At 42.9% G+C, this 27,176-nt stretch overlaps 1 protein-coding gene and 1 long non-coding RNA gene across 4 annotated transcripts in view; one reads left to right on the forward strand and one right to left on the reverse strand.

Moving 5' to 3' along the window:
- The window catches only part of AIG1 (androgen induced 1), a 123,548-nt gene that overhangs the window by 69,296 nt on the left and 27,076 nt on the right, over positions 1-27,176 (forward strand). The window lies entirely within an intron of this gene.
- LOC121067463 lies at positions 20,365-27,135 on the reverse strand. The gene is made up of 3 exons (XR_005818301.1): positions 26,957-27,135; positions 22,478-22,540; positions 20,365-21,898 (listed from the first exon to the last, which is right to left on the reverse strand). It is a non-coding gene; the product is annotated as an uncharacterized LOC121067463 (long non-coding RNA).

The raw sequence follows: 27,176 nt of genomic DNA on the forward strand, positions 1-27,176 counted from the left end.
AATTAGATCCTTACCCATTTTCTCTTCAGGCAAACTGCTTATATTCTGGGATGGACATTGACATTTGCCTGCGAGAGCAGATGATAAAAGCCTTCAGGATTTGGTCGAAAGTGTATATAAATAACATTTCTCATTGGATGGTCTTCTAGAATTCCACAAGCTGAGAAAAATGAAATGGTCCCGTGGCCTGGGCCTCCCTAAGTGAGCAAAGTTACACTGATGAAGATATAAACGTGGGTTGAAAATGGGAGCAGACCTTGAAAGGAGGCTGCAGGTTTAATGCTTTGTCCCATCCCTCTTGTGATGTTCACTTATATGAAGAAATTCTAAGCATAAAAGAGCTTCTTTTCCCACCTGCTTCAGCAGTCCTTAAGGAGCAGGCAGAGATCCTTGTGCCATCTCATGCCTTTTTCCCAACATGTAGGAATTAATTGGGTAAGCATTTTCCTTCCTCTTTTTGGCCTCGTTACATTCATGATACCAGGAGGATTTGGCATTATCCAGAGCCGAAGCACCACGAGGGTGCGTCTTGCAGCCTGTATTGACTTTCTGGGCTCTGGCTGGTCTGCAGTGTAGTTCTCAGAAGTAGCCCAAAAAGTATGAAATGGATTGGCAATATCTGTTCCAAATCTTTTTTGTTGTTGTTTTATCCGTAGTTTTGACTCCTTATGAAATCTGATTAAGAAGCCTTTCTCAAAACGGAGAGCAGCATGTGTCACGAGACACCCCACTAACCACTTTCCTCTAGACTTTCCTCAGAAGTTTTATATTCCTCTAGCAATTTTTTTCTATCTGTAAGGCTCTGGCTGCCGGCAGGCGCTGCCATTTGGGCCACTGCAGGAAAACAGGACAAACCACGCTCCTTGCCTCTGGCTTCTTCAGCTGGTTGTGTCACTTCTGTTTCAGTCCCAATGAATCAGAAAACATTGATGGTGGACGGAAGGAAAAGGAACAGGATGGGGGGAAAAGAGTGTATGAAGCCCCAGTGGGGAGAAGGAGGAGGAGGAGGAAGGGGCTGTAATGTGGCATGGAGGGACACCCAGAGCTCGGGGGACGGCACAGAAGACCCAATGGATGGGGAGGGAAAGGTGGTGGTACGTGGGTGCCCTTGGCCTGAGAGCGTGGCAGGAAGCTCCTGAAATCAGATGGGATGGGAGGATAGCAAATAGAGGATTTCTGGGGCAAGCCAGTACTTAGGGCATGTTTGTCCGGAGAAGAAATAAAAGCTGGTGCTTCTTTTTTGTCTGATGTGATGTCCCTGAGGCTGGAGGGAGAGCAAGAAGGTAAGCTTGTGAACGTGCTAAAGAAACAAAACTGAAAATGTTTTTCACAGTGCAAATTGTAAATTTTGTCAAGAATCATTATTCTTACAAACTGAAATCAGTAGATTTTATCAATTCATGCCTCGGTTTGTTGCCTGATAATACAGCAAGACATTTTGGATGTTGTTGCCAATAGCAAAGTATAGCTGCAACAAAAATTAAATCCTTCTGGCCTTCTTGTAGCTTTCCTATATCACCTTCACTCAAGGACTGGTTTTCTTCGCTCTGAGTACACATGAAGGAAGGTCAGTTTGCGATTAGAACAATTAGCCAGGCTTGATTGTAAACGCTATCTAAAATAATTCGTGATTGAGGAAGTGTTGCTCTCTGCTAGCAGTATCTCCCGTGTAAAGCCTGTACCTCCAAATAGCATAAAAATACAGAGAGGGAAAAATAAAGGGAGGAAGGGAGGGACACGGAGGGAGAGAAAGAGAAAAAATGGAAAAGGGGGAAGGAAGGCAAGAAGGGAGGGAGGAATGAAGCAAGGGAGGAAAGAAGGGGGAAGGGAAGGGAAGGGAAGGGAAGGGAAGGGAAGGGAAGGGAAGGGAAGGGAAGGGAAGGGAAGGGAAGGGAAGGGAAGGGAAGGGAAGGGAAGGGAAGGGAAGGGAAGGGAAGGGAAATGGATGGATGGATGGATGGATGGATGGATGGATGGATGGATGGATGGAAAGAAATAAAACTGCCATCTTTCTGTTACATAGCTGTGGTAGTGACAGAATTTTTCACAGGTATACCTTTTATTGAGGACAGGAACGTCATTTTTTCAAGTTTCTGTTTCCTCACAGTCTAGGCTTTTCTGGTGGTCCTTTCCATCCTTTGCGTGCTTACCAGTGATTTAGGATTTTTGTACCTTGTCATGCCAAATGTAAAATTTATTTTTTTGAGTCCCAATCATAACAGTAAAAGAGAGGCAATATCTCTGACATCTCAAGATACCAAATATTTTAATACAGCTGCAAAATTAAACCAGAAGGACTGTTTTATTGGGAAGGAAGGTGTTTTTTATTTTATTTCTTCATGGATCCAAACAACAGCACTTTGTATATGGATCTAGTTCTTTTTTTTTTTTTCTCCACAGATTATTACTGTAGAGATTTTAAGTTAGGCATAACATAGTAAGTACAAACAAGTGGTTACCATGACATTGTTATAGATTGACGCCGAGCTGCACAGTTGCGTTGACTTTTCATTCTCTTTATTCCGTACGTTATAAGCTGCATGTTTTCCAAGCTTAAGCAGTGGAATTCAGTTTTAGTGATGATCACTTCTAATAATTGCCTGGCTGCAGCAGAGATCAAATAATTAGGTTCCTGAAATGAGTCTTTGTTTAGTCTTCATTTGTGCCTTCTCTATAGCTCCACTTTGGCGACAGGAAGTAAGGCAGCCTTTATTTGCATTTTCCTTGCTCATTCCTCCCAAACTGCAAGTGTGGATGTGTCTGTGGCACATGCAGTTAGCTTTCAAAACCTTACGTTGGCCCTGGCCTGTGCAATATTTTTGCCTCAGCCCACTAAGGTTTCTGTCCCTGGTGCAGCTCTTGGTCAGAGAAGGTGCCACACCACAGGCCAGCTGGGAAGTGAACTTCCCTGTTTGTCACCCAGCCCTTTCTGCTAGCGTTAATGATTTTCTTTTTTCCCAACTGTGCGGAAAAAACATTTTCAGTGCGCTGAAAAGGGTTCATTCAGCCTTTCTGTAATAGTTCAAGTGGTTGGTTTTCTGCTGGCTTCTGAAATACATTACAAATCACAATCTGGAAAAAGCTCTAACGCAGTTCCAAGTCTTGCTGCTGAATTTGGATACATTGCCGGGTCTTACTCTGTAGCTCATCCTTAACAACTGACAAAATATTTACTCGGCGCAGTACAGAAAAGGCGAACTTTCTCCAAAATATTATACAGAGTTGGAGTCAGAACACAGACAATGAAGCAAAAAACTGGACCTGCCCACCAAGCCATTAGTTGAATCATTTTCCAGAATGTCATGAGAAAGCGCTTCATCAAATCGCTGAGCTGCAGAACTGCTTCTTAGGATACAGGATTGGAGAGGGCAGCCAGGTCCCCGATAGTGAGGTCAACATAATGCACATCCTCGGTCTGAAGTGTAGATTTGCACAGGCGGTTTCAGCAGGGAACATTCTCTGCTGTTTATTAAACTGACCCTTCATAAAAAGGCTGTTGCCCTAAACTGATCCCCCATGTTCAAAGTGAACACCAAAATCTTTAGCCCGAGCTGGGTCAGAGTGTCATTTCCTTTTTGGTACTTCTTCAGTGTTTGCCCATGGGGAAAGAATTATTGAGCTATTAGAACCAGACTGTAGTTTTAACGTGTGGCATGGTGTGCTATTCATCTCGGTCTAGAAAACTTGCATTTAGTATTATTTCACTCCTTGTGTTTTTAAGAAATCATGAAGGGAAAAAAATGTAGTAAATTGTCTTCAGCACAGCAAAGTCCATAATGACAAAACTCTAAGCCTAATAATCGTGGTTTTTTTTCCTGCTTTTACGTTGTCCTCCTGTGATCCTTTTCAAACGAACCTCTCAGTAATTATATTCCATTGTCTTTTTAACAACACTATGTTCTCTTTAGACCAAATAGTACAGCATATCTCCAGAAATAAGATCACACATCACTGCATGCTTAAACGTAGAATGCTGCAGTCAGTATTGCTGGCAGACTCCATGTTTTTTGTTTGCCACGTATCATTCTCAGTGTATTTTTTCCTCCCCATAATATATCAGAAATAATGAGGCATAATAATTGAACCCTTCTGAATCTGGGCAAAACTATTTTCATAAGTCAAGAAATTTTTGACAGTCTTAGTTGCAACTGCATTTATATCCATTGATGTCATGTCACTGTTTTTCCCATCTTGTTAAAATTGTAAGAAATATACTGTATGATCTCCCTAAGAAACAGAATGACATAGCTAATATAAGTAGAGAGCTTTGAAGAGAGCAGATACAAGTGAGGATTGTTTTCTTTTCTTTATATTAATAGATTAGACATCTGTCTTTGCTAATATCAGTCATATGAATTGGAGTTTAGGATGACTGCTGCCTAGAAAGCAGTGCGTACTTGCCTGCTGTCATCTTTTGTGAGCCCCTGAGAAAGGAGATTCTTTGATAGGTCCTAACCTGTCCATCAAAGGTGTTTGTAAGGATAGCAATAAAATGCCATGTTCATAGGCAGTTGAAAAAACAACCGTCATACACTACTTTAGAAAACATGTGAAGAGTGGTCACTTTGCATTCATCCTAAGCCTCTGAAGAACAGGCACAGAAGTCCTGCAGATGACTTTCCCTCAGAACTCAAAACATGGAAATCAATTGTGTGGTGGTTTTCAGTCTACTTTTTTTTGAGATGTTGTGTAACCTAAGGAAAATAGGGCTTTTCAGGGTTGTTATTTTAAATGATCTATTTATATTACAGAAAGCATGACAGTCCAAGTTAATTATTGATTCAATTGCTGACAAACTGAAAGCAAGAACAACAACAAAAAAAAAAAACAGAGGATAAAATAACCCGTGGAAGGATTTTGTCAGTTAGAAATCCTCCAGGGATACTGCTGAATTGTTATTATTTTATATATCACACAAATGGGAAAAAGCCTTTGCTGTATTTGAATATAATATTTCCTTGGTAAATAAGAACAACATACCCACAAATCAACTAACATTTCCTCAAAAACCCAGTTGAGATGAAATAATGAAATAACTATCCAAACTGCTATTATTCCAGAAACCAAATTATCCATATTCAGGAAGCATGGAATCAGATAAAGCTTAAACATCTGAACCATTCAAGTTAACATCAACCACATTATTACTACGTTTGTTTTGGTGTTCTGTTTTATCAAAGGTTGAAATTTTCAGGGAATTGGATGAAAAGGTTTGCCCACATCTTTTTTTTTTCTTTATAGTAATAGAAGATGTGTGGCCAAGCCTCTGACAGTTCTTTAAAAGTCATGGCAAATACAGTTTTTTTGAAGAAAAATACTTGGAATTTTGCCAGGAAGAAAAAAGTTATTTAAACATTTGGTCACTCTTTTTTTATCCAAGCTTCAAAAATATTTTCTGATGTGATAGAGAAACCCTGGCCAGTTATAGAAACACATGATTTCCTTTCCATTGTTTTTAAAAAACAAAAATGCCCAGAGAAACAACCAAAAACTAACAAGAACAACAAAAAAAAAAGTTGGTGTAACTCTCAGTTTCTCTTAGTAATTGATAAAAAGGTCAGAATTCAAGTTCTTCCTAAACCAAACTGTGTTAGTGGGCTTTGAAAATGTGTAAGAATCTGGAAAAGAGAATTAAATCAGTATTTAGCATTCTACAAGGAAAAGTGAAAATACACCAGTTCTATCCAGTTCTATATCTTCTGGAAGAAAAAAAAAAAAAGCAGAAAAAAAAAAAAACACCATAAGACTTACATACCTATACAATGCTTTCAAGCAATTTAGCTTTATAACTTCATATACAGCTAATACTAGTGGGCTTTACATTGTCTCTCTGGGCCCAGTTCAGTTCAGCAGAGTGCAGGACTTTCAGGTGGACAAGTAAGGGGCCATATGGCAGGAAAACCATAGCTCACTGTTTCCATTGCTGTGTTATGTCCTGTTTGGGGATGTGGTGTATGGAAAGGAATGTGAAGAAGAGCGTAAAATCAGTGCTCTTTTTCTGTGCCCTTTCTCCCAAAGAGTTTTAAGAAAATACTATTATTACAATAGTATATTTTGTAGTTCCTGTATTTCTGTTGTTCTTTTTTTCCCCTTCAAGCTAATGCTTGTAGAGAAGAAATGGCGAAGGGAGTATGAGTGGTCTTCTCCAGCCTGATGACACTTCTTCAGCTGTTGTGGCAAAATAGTGGGAGAATCTGAACATGAAGAAGGCTGTTGGAGAGTTCCTCCTGCAGCAAGGATGTATCTCATGGCAGAGGATAGAGAAGGCCTTCTCTCCCACTACAGCTGCCATTCGCCAGCCCCTTACATCAGTTTATATCTAAGACTGGTTTAGAAGAAATGTGGCAGACTATGCGGTAGCTAACATATGGAAGCTGGTTATCTTTGAAACTCCTCCTGCCATGGCAGTGTTGATTTAGGTTGTCTGGTGTTGCTTCCTTTCTGTACCAAAGTGGATGTGGCTATACCAGGGTTATACTTAACAAAAATATTTTTGTCATTGTAGTGTATTTTGGTTGAGGAACTTCCTGCCAACATAAACCGCCAGTGCTGAGTTAGGTTTAGTAGGGTATCTGCGTAGACACATCTCTTAGTCTTCATTACATTTTGGGATCCCGACACTAGTGGCTCTGGTTATGACCAGGCAGTACAAAAGGTCAAGGTTTTCTATGTTTGCATGCTGATTCTTGCTCATTTATGCTGGCTAGAGCTTAAGTATAATGGCCCTTACGGTCACCTTTAAATTCAATACAGCAGTCTTGCTCTCACCTTCAGTACAGCTTATTGGCCACATCATGGCAGCTTCAAAACATGTTGCTCATCATTCAAAACATGCCTGAGAGAAGGTCCAGCATCATAAAGTTTCAATACAGTATTTCTGTTTTCTTCTCCTACGTATGTCTTGCCCTCCACTTCTATTCCTACTTTGTAACGAGGGTGGTGGTACAGTAGTTGCATTTATCAGTGGAAAACTACAATTCAAAAGACATTGATACTCATAATCCAAGATAGAAACTACTAGCAAATACCCAGTTCTAGTGCTAGAAGGGCTTGAAAACCACTTTTTCCTGCTTATGGAATGAATTCTCTGTGTTCTAGAATGAAGATAGACTATTTCTGATATCCATATTTTTATTTATAATGCATTTGACAATGGTATGTTAATTGCTGAAGCAATCTAATAAGTTCCTCTTAAAGACTCATCCATAATGAAAGCATGTATCTTTTGATTAACAAGTATTCTGATTTAATTCAGATGTTTTGTACTTCAGGCTTTACCATCTTACTGCTAGTTGTTTTCATTTTGGTTTTACTGAAGGACACTATAAATGTCTCCATTGCAACTAGATTTTTTTTTTGATATCTCTACTTCATAGAATCACAGAATCATAGAATATTCCAAGTTGGAAGAGACCCCAAGGATCATTGAGTCTAGCTCGTGGCTCCACACAGGACCACCCAAAAATCAGGCCTTATGGCTGAGAGCATTGTCCAAATGTTTCTTGAACTCTGTCAAGCTCAGTGCCATGACCCCTGCCCTGGGGAGCCTGTCCCAGTGCCCGACCACCCTCTGGGAGCAGAACCTTTCCCTAACACCCAGCCTGACCCTCCCCTGTCCCAGCTCCATGCCGTCCCTCGGGTCCTGTCGCTGTCCCCAGAGAGCAGAGCTCAGCGCCTGCCCCTCCGCTCCCCTCGTGAGGGAGCTGCAGGCCGCCATGAGGCCTCCCCTCAGCCTGCTCTGCTCTGGGCTGAACAAACCAAGTGACTTTGCTGCTTCTCATACATCTTGCCCTCCAGACCCTTCACCATCTTTGTAGCCCTCCTTTGGACACTCTTTAATAGTTTTAATAGTTTTATGACCTTCTTATATTGTGGTGCCCAAAACTGCACACAGCACTTGAGGTGAGGCCATACCAGTGTAGAGCAGAGAAGGACAATCCCTTCCCTCAACCAGCCAGCCATGCTGTGCTCAGTGCACCCTAGGACATGGTTGTGCCTTTTGGCTGCCAGGGCACACTGCTGGGTTGTGTTCAACTTGATGTCAACCAGAACCCCCAGATCCCTTTCTGTGGGGCTGCTCTCCAGCCTCCTGTCCCCTACTCTGTATGTATATACATATAGGGATATGTATAGGTTGCCCTATCCCAGGTGCAGAGTCCAGCACTTGCTCTTGTTAAACGTCATGTGGTTGGTGATTGCTCAGCCCTCTCATTAGTCAAGGTATCTCTCTAACACCTCTTTATCCTTGAGCAATCCAGCATAAGCAATATAGCAGTCTCTACTGGAAAGCAGTATGGGACATCATTTTAGCAAAAACCTTTTGTAACTGAGAAGCTAGTGAGTTGAGCTTTACCCCAATTATGTCCTTATATCAGTTGCTCTTTTCAAAATATTTAAAAGTGGTAGAAATGGCTAACTTTCTGTATTTACATTTATTCTGTCATGGTATCTGTCAACAGTTCTGAGCATATATGTAGAGATGGATGAATGGAGCTCTGTTTGGTGGGGTACAATTCCTGCAAGAGGCTACGTTCTTTTTAGCGTAGTCTTAATTGGCTGACTATGTTCTTCCAGTAATAAAGTCACCAAAAATCATCTTAAGCAAGTTTTTTCTGACTTCTTTTTTCTCCCTCTTCCATCTGGAAGCTATACTTGAACATCCTTTAGCTATCATATTAGTTTACATGAGCTAAATTTGACATGGCATGTAGCACTGTCATCCTTAACTTCATATCATTTTCTGTTGTTCCAGTTAACATCAGGGTCCTTTAAATGTAGTAGTCTTTGTCTGCCCTAATCTTTTCATGTTGAGTTATTTTATACATAATAATAGAATATAATTTAATGGTACAGACAAGGTTGACTTCAGCTGACATTTTATTTCCATATAAAAATCCAGCAAAGATAATCCTGTCTTGGTCCAGGTGTCTCTAACCTTTGCAGTCAATGACTTAGTACATCTATTATACTTTGTAGTTACTTTGGAAGCTGTCTTATTTTTATTGTACTAGGTAGCTGATCTGACATATCCATTTCTCAGCTTTACCAAAAAAAGACCCATAATTCCCTCTCTGGCCATGGACTATCTTGTAGCATTACCTTAATAACTGCTTTGGAAGTTGGTTATATTTATATCATCCCATCATTTTCCTCATTTCATAATCAGCTATTTTTAGGTCATAAAGCATATTGGCAGCATAGGTGATACTACTTCAACCAAAATGCATTTTGTATTAAACAACCCTGTCTGTGTAGAAGTCACCTCAGTTGGTTCTTCGGCAGTGATCCTCTTTGTACTCAGGAGCTTTGCTTCCAGACTTCGGAGGATTTCTTTCCCACCTTTTTATTATCATTTTTTATTATTTTGAAGCCTAATTGGGGCTAATAATGAGTAGCTAACTATTGTAAAATGGATCAACGAGTCTCTGAATTTACCAATTTATGTTGGTGAAGAAAATGCTAGCTACAGTGTGGAAGATTACTCAACCAATCCTGATATTAGTAAGCATGATTAAAAAAATAACCTTACGAGAGAAAGGTGGAGATGTGATGGACAAACTGGTGAAAAATCCCAGTGGGCCTGATGGCTGGCTGCAAGTCCCATTTGAAAGCCCTTCTTTTTGTGATGTACAGATAGATGCTGTATGCAGGTCTTAGACTGAACATTAGGTTCTAAGGGATAGGCATGACACTGGCATTGTTTTCATCCTGCTTATGAATCTCAGAGGCAGATAGCATCATCAGTATCCTATACAGTAATAAAAGGAAGAACAAAGCTCTGCTAAATCTTCTACTCTTCCACTTCATCAGCACTGGTAACTAGGAGCTGGAAAAGAGGGTAAGAAAAAGGACTGCTGAGATATAGGCTTTCTTTAATGTTGTTTCCACAATGTTTGCATAATTTCTGCTGTTTGCTAGAAAACAGACACAGTAATAAGCATCTCTTTTCAGAATTAGCAATCTATGCTGTAAATTATTGTCTTAAAAAATTCAAGATGATGTGTGAGGGCAGGGAACCCACGCTTCCCACTTGCTGGGGGAGTTTCCCCCAGATGAGTAGGCAGCTTTTCAGGTTACTCAGAGAAGAGAGAGAAATATTTGAATGATATCCTGAGCTACATTTGCATAAGAAAAAAACATTATTTTTTTTTTTTTTTTTACTGTAAAGGTGACTAAACACTGGATCATACTGCCCAGAGAAGCTGTGGGGTTTCCATCTCTGGAGATACTCAGAACCTAGCTGGACACTGCCCTGGGCAACCTGCTGTAGTTCACACCTTCTGTGAGCAGCAGGTTTGGGCTAGGCTATTTCCAGAGGTCCGTTTCCAGCGCAGTTTTCCTCTCATTCTCTGATTTCAAAGTTACCTTTTCAAACATACATGGCTCCTGAGTTCCTCCCTCACTTAAAGGCAGAATGTGGGCTCTGGGTATATAGATAACTTTGGAAAAGTCTGTCCCATGCTTAGTGACTTAGGAAATGGATCCTTCAGGAGGCTGCAGAACAAAGCAGTAGCTAACATCAATCCTGATTCAAGGTTACCTTCGCTTAACTGTGTGTGACCTAAAGTGGTGTCATTTGGCTTTTTGCTCTGTTCCAATATGGAGAAGTAGAATAATGCTGACTATGAGCCATTGTTGCAAGCCCAGAAAAGCAAGATGCCAAGATGTGCATTTGCTATGGTGAGGTTATTTGAGCAGAGGTTCTGCAGCAGAACAGGGTGGGTTACAGGCTGGTACGTCTGAGAGAGGTTTCAGGAGGAGTACGCAGGAATATAAGCACGTGGGAAAAATACTAATAATGTGTGAGTGAGCAGTGCAGAAGCTTTAGCAGATACAGCATGCATTGTTAGTCATGTCTGTCCCTGGAAAACTGTAAAGTAATTCTCCATTGATTCAGCATCTCTAGCAGGCAGCTGATGAAATGTCACTGTTCTCAAGCGCAGCATGCAGAGCCATCATGGTAATGGCTGTTCTGGAGAGATTAACAGCCTTCAGAGGCTGCTGCAACACAGATAGGGAAAGGTTATCTTCCCATCTCCTCTTCTGTGTCTGCTGACAGGGAATTGCTTCACACTGGCTACACAAGAGAGATTAATGGCCTGTACTCCTCAAGAAAGAGTGTACTATGTGACCTGTCTGCCTTACGTTGTGAATGTTTTGCAGGTGATCGGAGGTGCAGTTGGAGCTGTGACTGACTGAACTTCACAGTTTAGATCACTTAAAATCGTGCACAAAAAGGAAAAGAGATGTGACATTGCTTTTAGAAGCTGCAAGAGTTTAATGTTGAAGACTTTCGCCAGCTTTAGCTGTGGGCTTGGAAGAAGGCTTTTGAAACAGCTCGTAACTGTGTAATTAGTCAAGGTTGATACTCTGCCTATAACTGGCTTAGATCACAAGATGTAATTTTGTCAGGTGTCTCTGTCTCTGGTTATTTGTACAGTTTAGAAGCTTTCTTAATGATTAGGAGGATTTTGGTCATAGGTCTTGGACAGAAGAGAACGGAAATAGTGGAGGCCAAAGAGAGGCGCAGTTTTTCCACAAACATTTTTTACAAGTATGGTTAAAGGACAATGGCAGGATGTGAAGAAGAAAAAAGCATGCACTGGAGGGGGATATAAGAAGTGAAAGGGAATCCTGTTGATGGGGGGAGGAGTTGTTCAGCAAAATCAGACTAGTTATTGAAAGAAAAACTTTCAAAACTTACACTTGCAAAGGTAGGTAGAGATATTGTTAGCATTTAAGTAGAAGAGGCAGGCATGAGGACTGTTTTTAAAATTTGGGTTTCTGTTTAGTTTTACTTTTTCCTCAACAATTTACTCCTTATACTGAAAGAAACAGTACTCTGAGATTAAGGAGGCTGGCTATCACAGCAGCCATCAGCTCTTGGGAATTAAAGTTGCGGGGTGAATGTGCTGGATAGCCAAATGGCTAACTTCCAGATTTAAAAACAAAAACAAACAAAAAAACTAACAAAAAAAAAAAAGACCTGAAAAGATGCTGAACAGCCTGAAAATTGCTGAATACTAGTCCAGCACAGGTAAATGCACAATACCTAAACCAAATGAATGTAGGAAAGGTAGAAATAGGTTGTGGGTTGATCAAACTGTGACATGGAGTAAGGGTTTGTAAAGAAACAAATGATTTATTGTAAAAACAAATGATAGATGAGTATGGCTGGAGTAACAAGGCGTTGCTTTCTTTCCAAATGTCCCAGACAGCCACAGAGGGAGTCTGGATCTTGATGAGAATGTGGACAGGATGAATTAATAGATGCAAGGCTTTATTAAAATGAACAAATATCTGCTTCCACAGAACTGTTGTAGCAGCAAGTGTGCCAAGGACATGGCTTAGAGCAGAGCGAGGGCATTGGGACTTGCTTGCTGCAGCATGCCCTGTGTGTGCTCAGGGAGCAGGAGGAACCTCCAGTCCCTTGCAGGGGTGAGAAGCAGTAGCACAGTTTGGGGCGTTGTTTCCCTGAAAACATAACTCTCACCTGAAGTAGAGATAAGCTACTCTTGGCTGCAGATGCAGAGTTTGGATTCCTAACCTTCCTCTTCACCTCAGTCGCAGCTCAGGCAAACTTGTGCACGCTAGCATTAAGAGGAGAGGCTGTGTTCTGCCTCAAACCAATCCTCTGAGGAAGCAGGTGTGTTGTTTTTTTTTCACCATTAGAAACGTCTTCATGAAATAAGGCTTCTGACAGCCCACGGAAGCCATTACAGACATCAGGTGAATCAAGCCAGGTAATCAAACTAATAGTGAGGCATCAGAAAGATGAATCACTATTATTTGTATTGTGTGGCACCCAGAGTCCTCCACCCCCTCATGCTTGGCACTGTGCAAGCACAGAGTGGGGGGTGATCCTTACCCTGGATTCATGCTGTTTAATGAGAATTTGAACTGCCACAACTTGAACAAGTGGGAGCAGGGCAGAATTTTACTAGCTGAGATCAGTAGTGCACATTCACTGATTTGCTGTTTGCAGGTCCACAGAAGGTTATGGCAACTGCTTACATGGTGGAGCTGTTGTGCACGGTCTTTTGACAAACATGACATGAGAGCTTCTATCCACACTTTAAGCTATTAGAGCCAAAATTCCTGTTGGCATGATCTGCTTGTCCTCTTGTGTGTTCTCGCAGAATCTAATTATCTTGCCCATTTGAGTGACTTAATTTCTCGTCCTTTTGTATTCTTCGAGACTGATCACAGTTTTAGTACTGACGTGAAATATCTCTGTTTTTATGATGATTGTGACCTGGTACTTCACAGAGAGTGATGTTATAAATAATGAATCACGAGACTGCAGGTTAATACCACTGAGATGACCACAGTGCAACCAAATGTTCTACTTACCATACATACGGAGCAGCAAATCTATATTTGGATTTTTATAAATGCTCTTTCTAAAAAAATTCTAATAAAAACAAATCATCCCAAACATGGCTTGCTGGTACTTGTAAGCTAGGTTTGTCCTTATTTGTTTTTAATCATGCTGAAACATGCTCAAATGATCAGTGATCTCTTCCAGCTTTTAAAAACAAAAATTAATTAGCTGTTTGTTTCGAGGACAGATAGTGATTCAGATTCAGGATGTTCCTTCCTCCTTGTTACTCTCTGATCATGCACACCTCCAACGCTGCTAATAGTATTTTTTGTAGCTCTGTTTCACGTAGGGTGTCATGTCAACAATTTTCTGTTCTGTTTCTGGTGAGGACAACTTTCACGTATATCTCCATTTCTCCATCATACTGTTGGCTCTTGCCTTGTCCTTCCCTTCTGTTCTCATATCTTCCTTCACACTCACCTCCTTTCTCCCAAGTTCACAGCATGATTTCAAACTAAAGCCTAGCCCAGAGCCCATGTGCAAGAGGATGCTTGTAGGCTCTTTGGACACAGTCTGCAACCCTGGAAGGTTGCAATGACTGCAGTCCAGGTTGACAGAAAGAGTAAAGCTTCCCACTCAGTATTTGTCCTTAGGAGCCGGCAAAGACTGTGAAGCAACTTCATGGCTACTGTGCAAAGGTCTCTTACACAAGGTCGTAGCCCTAAAGGAGGCCGAAAGTGTAGACACAAAGACAAGAGTGCTTCCCGCAGCATGTTCAGATGCCAAATAGGAATCTTTCCCATCTGATCCAGAAAATTTTATGTGCAGTCCTAACCTTGCCCACCCTTCCCTTTTCACTTCCACTGCTCACACAATTCAGATTTAAATAGGTGCAGAGCACCCTCTCACACTGTGTTAAAAAAGGAATTCCTCTCGCAGTTGATGTTTTCCTTCCCACCAGGAGCTCCACAGGGTGCAGACACCTGCATGCCACTCCTTGCTGGTGGCCTGTCCCACGGGGTCACAACCCCTGCTGTGTGTTAGTAGTCTGATGTTAGTTTGGCACGCACCGTACGTAACACCTGGTAGTATTTATTAGTGTTGCCTTTACTGCTCAGTCTGTGTGAGAGCCCAGCAAAGATGAAAGTAGCCACCAGCTTATGTTGTAAGTTCTCCGGTGGCAAGCTTCCTCACCCTGTTGTCCCATCTCTTCTAAGCCAGTTGTACCATATTTAGGGCAAATTTGAAGCTCAGCCAAACTAACAAAGTTCCCCTCTATATAGCCTCCGACAGCAGGAGGCTCCCGATGGTGTTGTCATTCTCGTGCCTTCTGCTCAGGTTTTTATTTTTTGCCCTAACACATGGGATATGCTAAACACGAGATGAGGGAATGGGTGGTTCTTAAATATGCGTCATGAAATGTGATACACATCTGAGTGCTACAGATTTTGATTTTCCTATACCAAATCATAGCTGTTGAAGCAGTGGTCCCTACGGCTGGGGGTGTGCAGAGGTTCCTAGTCCACATCCCTGTTTCAAACAGCAAGTAAATTCCTGAAACTTCCACTATCTGAAGTACTCCAAGATCTGTTTTGCTTCACCATAATCAAAAGTAGAAAAAAAAAAAACAAAAAACAAAAAACAAAATTACTTCTCTGTGAAATATCAGTAAAGGGGGAAAAAGCAGGAGTCTCCCAGAACAAAATGGGGCAAGTTACAAAGCTCATTGGCTGTGCAGCTGAAGTGGCTTCATCTGGAAACTGCAACACAGCATGGACACAGCCTTTGTTCAGGAGTTGTGCATTGCCACTGGGTCCGGCTCCATGAGTCTCATTAGCAACTGGTAAACATGTGGACTGGCTAATTGTTAGGAAGGGATTAGAAAGGCAAGGGTTTTCCCTTCTTTTGTAAAGAGGTGGGTAATGTAGGTTAATGTAGGAAAGGCTTGCATGGTAGTCAGGAGCACAGTTATGGGTCGTGTAGGTCAAACCTAACTTCCTTAGTCCTCGGTGTTTGTGTTTGGGTATCTGTGAGCTCTGCATGCCATGGCTGTACTCGGCCTTAATTCGTGTGTTGGGATGAGTGCAGAAAGTAGCCCTCAGTCCTCAAGCCTGGGGACTTGAGGTCCTCATCTACGGGGGGGGGGGGGGGGGGGGAAGGGGCATGAGGCAGAGAGGGGCAGGGGCCTGACCAGTTCCCTGAGGGACTGGGGCTGAATGGTGACAGCTTGAGCCTCCCACAAGGTTGGTATGGAGCAGTCTCTAATCCTGTCCCAAATGGGGACAAAGCAGGGACTGCAGGGTGCTGTGCAGAGCAGCTTGGCACTAGCAGAGTCTTCCTCACATGGGGAGCTCCTGCAGCCCTGTGCTGCTGCTGGAAGGACACAAAGACAACCCGGTAGCTCTGAGGATGTGGCTCCTGGACTTTAATGGGCGTGGGGGAAGTCTGAGGGTCAGAGGCCCAGACCCAGGCATGCCTATTTGCTCTTCCTCTCTCCTGTATCAGGCTCTCATCTCCTTCCCACTTCCACAACTCCTGGATGTTTAGGAAATCCACTGTGCTTTGTCTGCTTGGCTGTCTGCTGCAAGGGCATGGGAGATGAGGTCATGTGGGAGAAGTGTTTGGGGGAGCCAAGAGGAATCTGGAGTTTGGGCGGCAGCCAAATTAAGATTACTTTTCTATGGTCATCTGCACCTGTGTTTGTGGGGTGGGGGTATCTGAGGCTGTTGAACTGACTCAGCAGTTGCACACACAAAGCCTGGCGAGGGTTCTCCCCGCTCCTGTTGTCTGCTCGGCGTCTCTGCCAACACCCTGTCATTCCCGTCCAGGTGCAAGTAATCTGTGTTGAGAAATCAGAAGAACTCATCCCAGGAGATGACGTGAGGCTGATAGAGGAGGAACAACTGCTGAGGCACTCTGTCCAGAAAATACAGGCTATTTGTGAAAAACACGCCTGTCCTTAAAGTCTGCGTCCGGGAAGTGGGATCTGGGGGGGAACGGAGGCTGCAAGTTTCTGAAACCCTGTCCTGCTTTCGACTCAGGCCCATAAAAGGAGGGGTCTGCCGTGGTGAGGAGGATCTGCTGTCGCCACAGTGCCTGTGCCGTGCTGCAGCCGGCTCAGAAGGGCTTCCCTGAGTCTCAGCCGGGGCTTGGGCCTGCAACGCAAGAAAAGGAAGGTTTTTTGTCCACCGCCAGAAATGTGCTGGGACCTCTGAAGATATGAAGGCTGGATACATGTTCCCAGCAGCCTGTGCTCTTAAAACAAACAGGAAAAGGATGGGTATAGAGGGAAGATGGGATGCAGACTAAATCAAATGAAGAGAAATGCAGATTGGTGCATCTTTTTATAAAGATAAATTTTATGCATAAAAGTGTTTATAGTTAAGTTTGCCTAACACTTTCAGTTACTTCTAAATTCATCAAGATAAAAAGGATAGCCTGAAATTTTCCTTGTGAGGAGTCACCTTCCTACCCAATCTTTTCAGGAGGGAACTTCAGAAACAGAGGTCAACCATTTATCAGAACTGGATTATGAAAAAACACTCCTTTTGATATCGGAGGTGTTCCAACACCTTCATCATTAGAGCAAGGGGCTGAATTTTGCCAAAGAGACAACGTTGCATAGGTATGTCTTTTGCTGGTCTGTCAGGTATCTATCAGTGTTTGGCTTAAGGGCAAGCTTCTGACATGCTCCAGACTCAGGGCAGGCTTGTCAGAACTGGGCACCTGGTTCTTCAGTCCCACAGAGGTGGCACTTCCCCAGGCTCCTAGTGAGGATCGCGTTGTGCATGCACCATGTCCTCAGAAGGACTGAGCGTATTGCTGCCTAGAGCAGAGTGGTCCACCACCGCCTCTCACTCCCCTTCCTTGAAGGAACAGGGGGAGAAAGTAAAATGAAAAAGGGCTCAAGGGTTAAGATAAGGACAGGGAAATCACTCACTAGTTACTGTCATGGGCAAAACAGACTCAGTGTAGAAAGATTAATACAATTTATTTGCTATTTGTAACAGACTAGAGCAGTGAGAACTAAAAGCAAACTAAAAACACCTTCCCCCCATCCATCCTCTTCTACGTACTGCCCCCGAGTAGCTCAGGGGAACAGGGAATGGGGGCTGCAGTCAGTCCCTGAGGCTTCGTCTCTGCCGCTCCCTCACGGTCACTCTCTGCCCCTGCTCCACGCGGGGTCCCTCCCACGGGATGCCGTCCTTCCTGAACTGAGCCTGCGGGGGCTGCCCACAGGCAGCAGCTCTTCAACAACTGCTCCCACACGGCTCCGTCCCACGGGGTCCATCCCCCAGGAGCAAACTGCTCCAGCACGGGTCCCCCACGGGCGGCAGCTCCCCCCAGACCTGCGTGGGCTCCTCTCCACGGGCTGCAGCTCCGGCCCGGGGCCTGCTCCTGGGGGGGCTCTCCATGGGCCGCAGCCTCCTCCAGGCCACATCCACCTGCTCCAACGAGGGCTCCTCCACGGGGGGGCTGCAGCGTGGAGATCTGCTCCATGTGGGACCCATGGGCTGCAGGGGGACAGCCTGCTCCACCAGGGGCCTCTCCACAGGCCGCAGGGGAACTGCTGCCGCATGCCTGGAGCACCTCCTGCCCTCCTCTGCAATGACCTTGGGGTCTGCAGGGCTGCTTCTCACTCCTCGTTCTCCCAGCTACTGTTGCATTGCAGGTTTTTTTTTCCCCTTTCTTAAATCTTCTCTCCCAGAGGCACAAACTTCTCTCCCTGGCTCGTCTCCGGCCATCAGCGGGTCCCTTTTGGAGCCAGCTGGAGCTCTAACATGGGGCAGCTGCTAGATTCTTCTCACAGAGGCCACCCCTGCAGCCCCCTGCTACCAAAACCTTGCCGTGTAAACCCAATACAAGTAGGAGGGTTGACTTTTGATGTCAGTGCTCCTCTGGATTGCTGAGGATTGCTTTGGCAATATGGGAACTGTAAGTACTGAATGCATCTGTGCAGGCATGCCTTTAAGTGACTTAGCTCAAGCTCTTCTATTAACATAGATTTGTCCCCTTTTCTTCTTTGCTCGGTGACCACAGGTATTCTTGAGTTAACGGTCTAGTTTTCCTCCCTTTTTCTTTCTACATTCAGTTATCCTGATAGTATCTCAGAGTACTGGAGATCAAATACATCTCCAGAATCTACAAATAACACGCTTTTCTAAAAAAATAATTTGCAGGTTTGTTGCAACATGCAGATTCAAGTGATGTAATGTTGTTTACAAGCAGTCAGGTTTGTTGCCCATGATGAATGAAACAGCAACATTCAAGCTGTTTGCTTGACGGATTTCCTTGTGAACCTTGTGCAAGAGACACCCCTTCCCAGGCAGGACTCAAAACATGTTACACTTTCATGGCGCTGTGACATGCCAGAGCTCTGACTTTGAGTGGCTGGTCCCATATTCCTTGGGAAAGCCAGGACTTAAGCACAGGATTCCAAATCAAAGACTCTTAGATGTGTGTGGCAATCTGAGGCCTTTGAGTTGTTGCAAACCTTCCTCTTCTATACCCATACCAGTTCCTTGGTAGTGAGCATGGGGGACAGGAAAGAAACAACCGTGTGGAAAGCAGGTGGATGAGGATGCAGCACAGAGTGATTGGTAAGGGATGGGACTAAAGTCCCATGAGAGTTGTGTAGGGGTTGGTAAAAGAGGGAACTCTGTGACAGAGCCAGAAAGGAGGTGAACAGAGTAATGACAAGATGGTAGGGCTCTGAGCAGAAGGGGTCAGGCTTAGCATTTCTGTGCCTGTGGATGTTCCTGTGAATCCCAGCCTTCAGGATTTCCTTCCTGAGCCTCAGCATTAGCAGATAGTTGTGAATCACAGTAGTAAAGCATGCTTCTCCAACTCTTCCTAGTGACTGGCTTTCTTCAACTCTTAAAGAAAGGCTCTGCTTTAGATAGCATGTGCACAGCTGATAGAGGGATTTCTAGGCCCCATGTGCTGCAGCAGAAAGGATTAGCCAACACTGCAAAGCTGAGAGGTAGCTTTCATGCCTTCAGGGTACAGTGGACTAATGGGAGTTTGTTCAGTTGAAATAAAATCAGGAACTCAGTTTGCTTGCAGACAGCTTTAGGGAGAGGGTCCCTCTGAACGCAGACTGGCACTCCAAGCTGCTGATGCCGTTTCTGTTCAGATCAACTGTACGGAATACTTTAAAAGCTGTAATTATTTTCTAATTCCTTGGTCAGCTTTAGGGGAACAGTGCAAGATTTCAAAGCTTCTCCTCTGCAGCTCTTCCAAAAAAAATTATGTAGGGATTGAGGTGAATGTAGGCGGCAAGATTGCTTGCGCCTCTGAGTTTGCAACACAGGAAGATTTTCCATATGTACAGATTAGGCATCAGAAGCTCCAACACCCATCTCTGCCTTGGAATCAATCAAGAAGGTAAATCAGGGACAGGCAGAAATTCAGAGTCACAGCCAGCTCCCTGCTGGCTCTGCTGTCCTAAGATGGCTCTGCTGTCCTAAGCAAAAATATTGTGCGGACACCAATCCAACACAGAAGCCGGTGAGCTACATATTGCTCTCACACTTCAGCTCTCTTCATTATCAAGTGCTTGACATAGTGCTAATAAATACACTTTTCCAGCCCCCAAATTATAAATTTTATGTTATTTGCCATGGGAATTCCCCTATCTGAAGTGAGGTAGTTGCGTTACCCAAAGATGAACTGCCAGAGAGAAAATATCCAAGTAAACAAACATATGCTTAGTGACCTAATTAAGCAGCATGTTTATATTCCATTCAAGTATGAGACCATTTTGGTTTATTTCTCGCTCTGCATTTTAATTTTGCTGTCCTAAGTTAAACAACTGGCTGTGGGATTTTTGTCTCTCAACACCTGACCCTGTCAGACTTCTAAAATACAACTAAGAAGTGAAATGTCGTGGAGTATCAGTGTACCTTGTACTTCAGAGAGAAATGTGCCAGTGAAAATTATTCCACCGAGCTCATCTTAGTTCCCTGTATTATTTTTCCACATCATGTAATAACTCAGTTAAGCAGCCTATATGCTTAGGAAGAGTGAAATGTTTTTAATTAAGTTTATTAGTTGATTCATAGTAATGTATAATAAATAGTCACAATATAATGCCATATCATAATTTGTTGGACAATACCAGAACAGTGTGGCATAATGTTAATCACAAAGTAAAACTGATAATAGAGCAAAATTGTTTCAGGGCAGTTCCTGACAGTACGCCGTGTTGTCCTGCCGAACACAGCAAGGTCTCAGAAAAAAGACTGCCCAGATCTGTGACAATTGGTGTGCAGAGTTGGGTGCACAAACAGGCATGCACAATATGTCTGCACACTGCTTAACTCAGACTTGTACGTATGTGAACTTAAATTCATCGAAAAGCAAAATTCAGAAGTGAAGAGAGAGAAGAGTGGTGTGAAATTGATGGGGAAAGACAGAATTTGCCAGTTAGGAGGACAAAGATGGAGAAGTTTGATGCAGTGGGTGTATAATTAGTGCAATCTGACAAAGAAGAGGCTTTTGCAGGATGTGTTGTGTCAGTTCTTTTTCTAGACAACTTCTCGATGATGTGCGGTAGCAGAGTCTAGTAAAATGGCATCTATTTATACATAGGGAATTAAGGAAGCATGCAGCTTTCAGAAAAGAACATGCGTTTGGTCTAATAGTTCTGATCTGTGAGCCTGCCATGAAAATTGACTGCTGTTTCAAGAGCGTGCTTCAGCTATGGTAGTCCTGCAGGAGTGGCAGTGGCCACAGGGCTTCAGCGAATGCCCTGCTGCTCAGTCTGAAGCCTGTTGGATCAGCTCTAGACGTTCACATAGGTTACAAAGTTCGACTCCAAGTCACTGACCTTACACACTTTGGGAGGAGAGGACGTGTGCACCTGTGCACAAGCTCATGTATATGAAACAAAGGTACTGTTTTCTATACATCTCTTAAACAAGATAGGAAGAATGTGTGTGCTGTGTTCTAAATAACAGAGGAATGTTTGCCAGCTATCATAAAAAGTACAGTTTTATTGAGATCAATCATGTCAATGAGTCCATCTGTTAACCACTTACACATGCATGAAGCACCGTGAGTAGTTTACGGTCACATTGAAATATGGCAGTATGCTTATTTATATTAACTACATTTATATTAATAGAAATATATTAGCTTTTTAACGATATACAGGACTGCAGTTTTTTTTATATAGATTTATCCATTTAAACACTTGTAACTTAAAAAACTAACAAGGAATGCGACTGCCCCTCGTGCAGCCCTGTATTTCCAGCGTTTCAATGGGAGTGGGATCATCAGAACCAAATGTGAGGAAGACTTCTTCCCAGATGCACTGTTTGCAAGAAGAAAGCTCCAGGGTTGGGGGGGGATTCTGTTAAATTAATTCTTCAGGCTTTTCCCAGCCTGGATCTTTTGTCTTTTGATGTCCTCAGATGCTCCCAAGGACTTCGGGGGCTGTTTGAGCTCGGCTCGCAGCCGCCTGCCAGTCCCATTGGGTGCCATTTCCTCTTCAAAAAACTATTCTTGCAGCTGCTCCACTCTGCACAGGGAGCGGAAGCCTTTGAAATTGCTGCAGCTTCAGTGCACAGCCTGTTGGAAGAGCTGGCATCAAAAAGGAGAGGAGAAGAAGTGCTTATATCTGTTTAAATTAATTATAGAGGCTCCAGAAGAAATGTGAAGGCAAACAGATAGACGAGACCTGATTTGTGGGATACTCTTTAGCAAAGCGACTGCTAATCAGTGCATTGACTTTCTGCCCCCTGCACAGAATGAAGCGGCCCTGCCAGAAATTCTTTTAACAGGAAGTGTTCGCTGGTGGGACAGAAGGACAGGCCGTGTGAACAGCTCAATAGCTACGGAGCACCACAGCGGGTTTAAATTTTCTACTGCTTCTGTGGGTAGGTCCAAGCCTTTGAACACGAGCAATTCACTTCAGAAATTCTTCCTGATACATCAGGAAAAGGTGAAAGCTTTGCTTTCATCCCAGGCAGCCTCGGAAGCTCCCTGCCCTACCTGAGCCCTATCTGGCTGTGCAGCAGCCCAGAAAACGGCACTGTAGAAGTTCCCCTTCTCCCCAGGGTATGTCTTCCATGACAAGGGAGATGCTGCACAGTGGTGCTCTTGCTCAGCAGTGCTAGCAGATATGCTGTGGGGAAAAGAATGTCTTACCAGCTGAGCACGCGATGAATTCCTCAGCCTTGTATTGGAGACTGGGAATCGTCATGGAAAATGCTGAAAAACAGAATTCAAAAGGGTTGGGTTGGGTTTTTTTTGGCCTGCAAGTCTGCTTTGTTGCTTCCAGGCATGATGGAAGGGAAGAGTAATCTTTCCTACGTGAGGCACCAGTCAGACTAAAAGAGCGCGAAGCTGTTCTAACAGGGAGAGCTGGAGAAGCACTGAAATACAGCAGAATATCTGCCAGCTCCCCGACAGTCCTGCAAGGCTGAGGCTCACGGCAAGTGCAGGCTGTTCTGTTCTGTGTGTGAAATGAGAGAGAGATTATGCAGCGTCCACCTTGAGAGGAGTTTGAGCTACGGCGTCCTTGACTGTGTGGTGCCAGCATCCTTCATATGAAGTCACCAGAAGCAAAGAGCTCAGGTTCAAATGTTGTGCTAAAAAGTGGGTCCACCCTTAGCTGCAAGATTTATCAGAGGTTTTGCCTGAAAGTAACTGACTTACAGGAATGTGCCTGGTCTGCATGTCTGATTAGGCAAAGAGGCAGCGTATTTTTTTTACACCTGCTCTCAGTAATATATGCAGACTTTGAAAAGAGATGGTTTGGGTTTGGTTGCTTCGTTCCTTCTTCTGCTGTGGTTCAAATCTGCTGCTGCAGTGGTTTAGGGTGCTTAGGGGACGTGGTGCGGCTGCCAGAAACTGATCTCAAATGTCAGATGTGGGACTGATCTTGTGGTACGAGCTTCTTAGCTGGTACCTCCTCATCCACCAGCTGACACCTGAAAGGAAGAAACAGTCTTTTAGCCGTAGGGTTTCTAATCCCTTTGTCCCAGCTTTGGGACTTGAACCACTGCTTGCTTTAGAGTCAGGGCAGAGCTGGATATTAATGAATGCTGGAATAAGAGTGTCTTGACATCTGAGGATCAGGAGATCATTGAAACCCTAAAATGTATATGTCCTGTTGGAAGTTTCAGGAAGAAGGACCCTGGGGGTGTTCATACGTAGATAATATTTGGGGGACAAAAGCGGGTTCTGAACTCCTCTTGATGGAAGGAGGCAGCGTTCAAGGCACTGGGCTTAGATGCTTTTGGAGTTGCTGGCTGTGGATAGATTGCTCCATACAGGAGGAAGGAAATTTTCCAGGTTTGCCTTGCAGAATCCTTCTCCTCATGCGCCTGCTGCTCTGGGGGAACGGGTTAGTTCTGGGGCAATAGTGGAGGTGTTTTTTTCCCACAGCTTAGCAGTCTTCGTAGTATATTCTGCCTGCAGTGTTTTTCTCAGCCTGTTACATTTGGCTGCGCTAAATGAGAATGAATTTATAGTCCTTTACTTTTGGAGGGGGTGGGGGAAGGCAAATGACTACAGTACCTCTTATAGAATATTATTATAAAAGAAGTGTGAATTACCTCCTAGCCTCTCATGCTGTTGAGAAATTGATTTGAATGACATTTTCAAGGTGTTGTTTCTGAGACATTCAGCAATTGCCATTCATCCATGAATGGTTAGTGAGATGAATAACAAAAAGGGGTTTAGGATTCATAGGAGGAAGTGTTAAAAAATAACATTTGGCAGAAAACATCGGTTATACTAAATTCTCTTGTATATCTAAACTGCACCAAGGTTATCTAAGTGGTTTTAGGTAATCCAGTCATTTTGAAAAAAGACTATTTAAGCAACAGAAGCAGTAACATCATTTCCAGTTCTATGTGGACTGTAAGAGTCATCTGACTATCAAATGCAATAGAATATTATGGCAACGTGGCTTTAAAGGAAATAAAAGCAGCCCTCTCTGCTGGCCATTCTTCAGGCAGGTAAAATATAGCACCATTAACTCTGAGCTAACTCATCCTTTCAGCAAGCAAACATCAGAATTCAAACATGAGGAGCAGAGACAAGGGAAAGCAGAGTGAATCTTAGGACTTCATCTTTGGGTAGAAACCTTGAGAATAAGTGACCTGCCAGGAGACACGTACATTTACTGGTTAGTTATATGCAGGCTTTACATCAAATTTCTTTCTGGAAATATTATAAAGAGCTAGTGTACCTCTAGAAACCACAATACTTTGTCAAGATCTTTAGAAGGTCCATATAGTTCTCAGACATATGTGCTTATGGTGAAAACAACAAAGTATGGTATTTTGCAGATGCATGACATTTTAAGATTGCTGAAATCTTAGCTGTAAAATGCTAGGAGTTTTATATAGACAGTATATACTAATATATCTATCTATGGACATTATAATTTAAATACCTTATGTAACTTGTTTCAATTTAAAATTTTTGCACCGATAGCACTTTATAGTTGGAAGGTATCAAATGCATAATAGAATTATTAAAAGCTGTTTCCAACAAAGAAAATAAACCATTGTCCTTTGGCAGAAACTTTTCATTTTCATAATTGTTGTCTAAATCTCTGGGTTTTTATCAAAACTTAAACTTCAGTGTTTTGGATTTTTACCAGTATGGGTTTTCTTCCTCCCATTTTATCTTTCTGCCATTTTCTCTTCTTAATGTCAGTGAATGAAAAAAAGCAATATCCAGGAACTTGCCTCATCTTTCATTCTTCCCTAAGAAGACATTTAAAAAGAATGGAAAGCTGAGATGGAAATGAGAAAATGTTGGAAAGCTGTGTATCTTCTCTTTGAAATGCACAGCTCGAATGTTATGTATTCAGCCTGTGTCAGCCTCCAGGCTAAGATACATACATCCTACGCAAACATCATTATCAGTGCTGAACTTTCATCTTACAGTTTGGATTCCCAAAACTTACATCTCTACCAAAGCAATCAGTAAAACAAATAGTTTGGAGTTCCTTACAAGAAGAACTGTTTCCTAATGCTAAAGGAACTGGCTCCTAAGGACATGCTAAGAGCACTTAATAAAAAATAATTTTCGTTCCACCTATCTTCCTCTGTAACTTCTGTTTACAGAGCGTGCTTTGACTCATATGTTCTCCATCTGCTATGTCTGTCTGTATGCTTTTGCCTCACACACGCCTGCTCGAGATGCAAGGTAAGTTGCCCATCTCTCATTGAGAAGTAAGCAGGGAGCATAAATACCTCATGCTGTATTAGTAGCAAGAACTGGCACTTGAGACGTGTAATGCAATGTCTCTAGTGGATTCTGCACTTTGTCTGGGATCCTTTATGTTCCCTGAGTTTAGGGTGCTCAGTAGGTTTGTTTTTTACCACTGCTTCCAGTTTCTCTTTTTTTTTTTTTTTCATCCTTACAAGACTGGGAAAATATTGGCTTTCCCACTGTTGAAAATACCAATGATGACATATTTACTTGCTTCTCACTGCACATTTTAAACCTGAGCATCCTTAACCAAGAATGCTTTTTCTCCAACTTCCATGAACTTTCCTCTTAGGAGGACTTAATAGCTGCGCTGTCTCTAGAAAGCCTGCCTCTCGCTGTGGCTGTGAATGACAAGGCAGCTTCTCTTGTAGCTGCTGCTGGAACACAGCATTAAGAAGGAGGATTTCTTCTCCACCAAAGGCCAGACACGACATCCAGTGATGAAGCCCATGTTAACACCTTTCCTCACACCATGCCACACAAGCACAGAGAGGCTGGAGGAGCAGAGCAGCACCCAGGCAATGTGAGGCTGGCAGCAGAAAGGTAAAGAGGAGTTCCATGGAGGAAAGATGGATAAATGTAGGAAGAGAAAGAACGCTTCAGGTGGTGATTGCTCTTCCCAAATGAGGTCAGGTCTAGAGGTTTCCTTCCTCTCAATAAAACCAAGACAGCAAAATGGAAGTTGAAATGATTTCAGACTCCTCAGAGGGCAGAAAGCATGGTATAATGTACTGAAGACTGTTGCCATATTCCAGTCAATCTATTTTTTGTTTCCCCACTTTCAGCCCCAAGCAGTTTGAAGACTATTAAATACATCTGGAATATATAAATGAATGAATAGACTGCCATTTGCAAATCCTCACCCAAAATTAAATAATGTGGCTTCTTATTAAATGGGAGATTATTACTGTCCCAACATAGGCAGCAATGTTAACAACAAGTCTAGCAGAATTAAAGAGCTTTCTGAATGCTTTGACAAATAGAGTGCTAATGTCTTTGATGAAAAATTACTTTTAGCAAGGTCTTCCAAATATTTTCTCCTATTTCAACTATATTTCAGTCCCACTAGATGCATCTGTTCTTCACAAAGGAATTCTAGTAGGCACCGGGACATTTTTTCAATAATATTGTTCAATTACTTTACCACCAGAGCTGGTCACATATTAAACTCAGGCTACTTTTTAATGAAAAATGGCTTTTCAGTTGAAATCAAATATATACTTTAATTATTTTTCTTATTTTAAGGGGAAAAAAACAGATTTTTTTTGCAAATACTTTTTTTTCTTTCAAGATTAAAGAAAGCCTAAATCCACACTGCTTTCCTTTCTGAAAAATAGAAGATTTTTTTATTAACCCTCCCTGCACAAAACCAGCTGTAAACAACTGAATACCTACAATTTAATTAATCTGCAATCCTCAACTCTCAGGCGTGGATTTACTGGTTAGAGGAGCTGTTGACCTCTCCCAGATGCAGAGTGAGAAGAATTCCTTACGTTTTGGCAAAAATAAAATAAAAAAGGAGCTTTTATTGCAGCAGAGGAGAACGGTCCGCAGAGAAGGTTTCCTGAAGGATCAAGACGCAGTTCCTAGTGCTGCCACTTAGGTAGCATGCCAA

Source organism: Cygnus olor, chromosome 3 (assembly GCF_009769625.2).
Source record: "Cygnus olor isolate bCygOlo1 chromosome 3, bCygOlo1.pri.v2, whole genome shotgun sequence".
Taxonomy (NCBI): Eukaryota; Metazoa; Chordata; class Aves; order Anseriformes; family Anatidae; genus Cygnus; species Cygnus olor.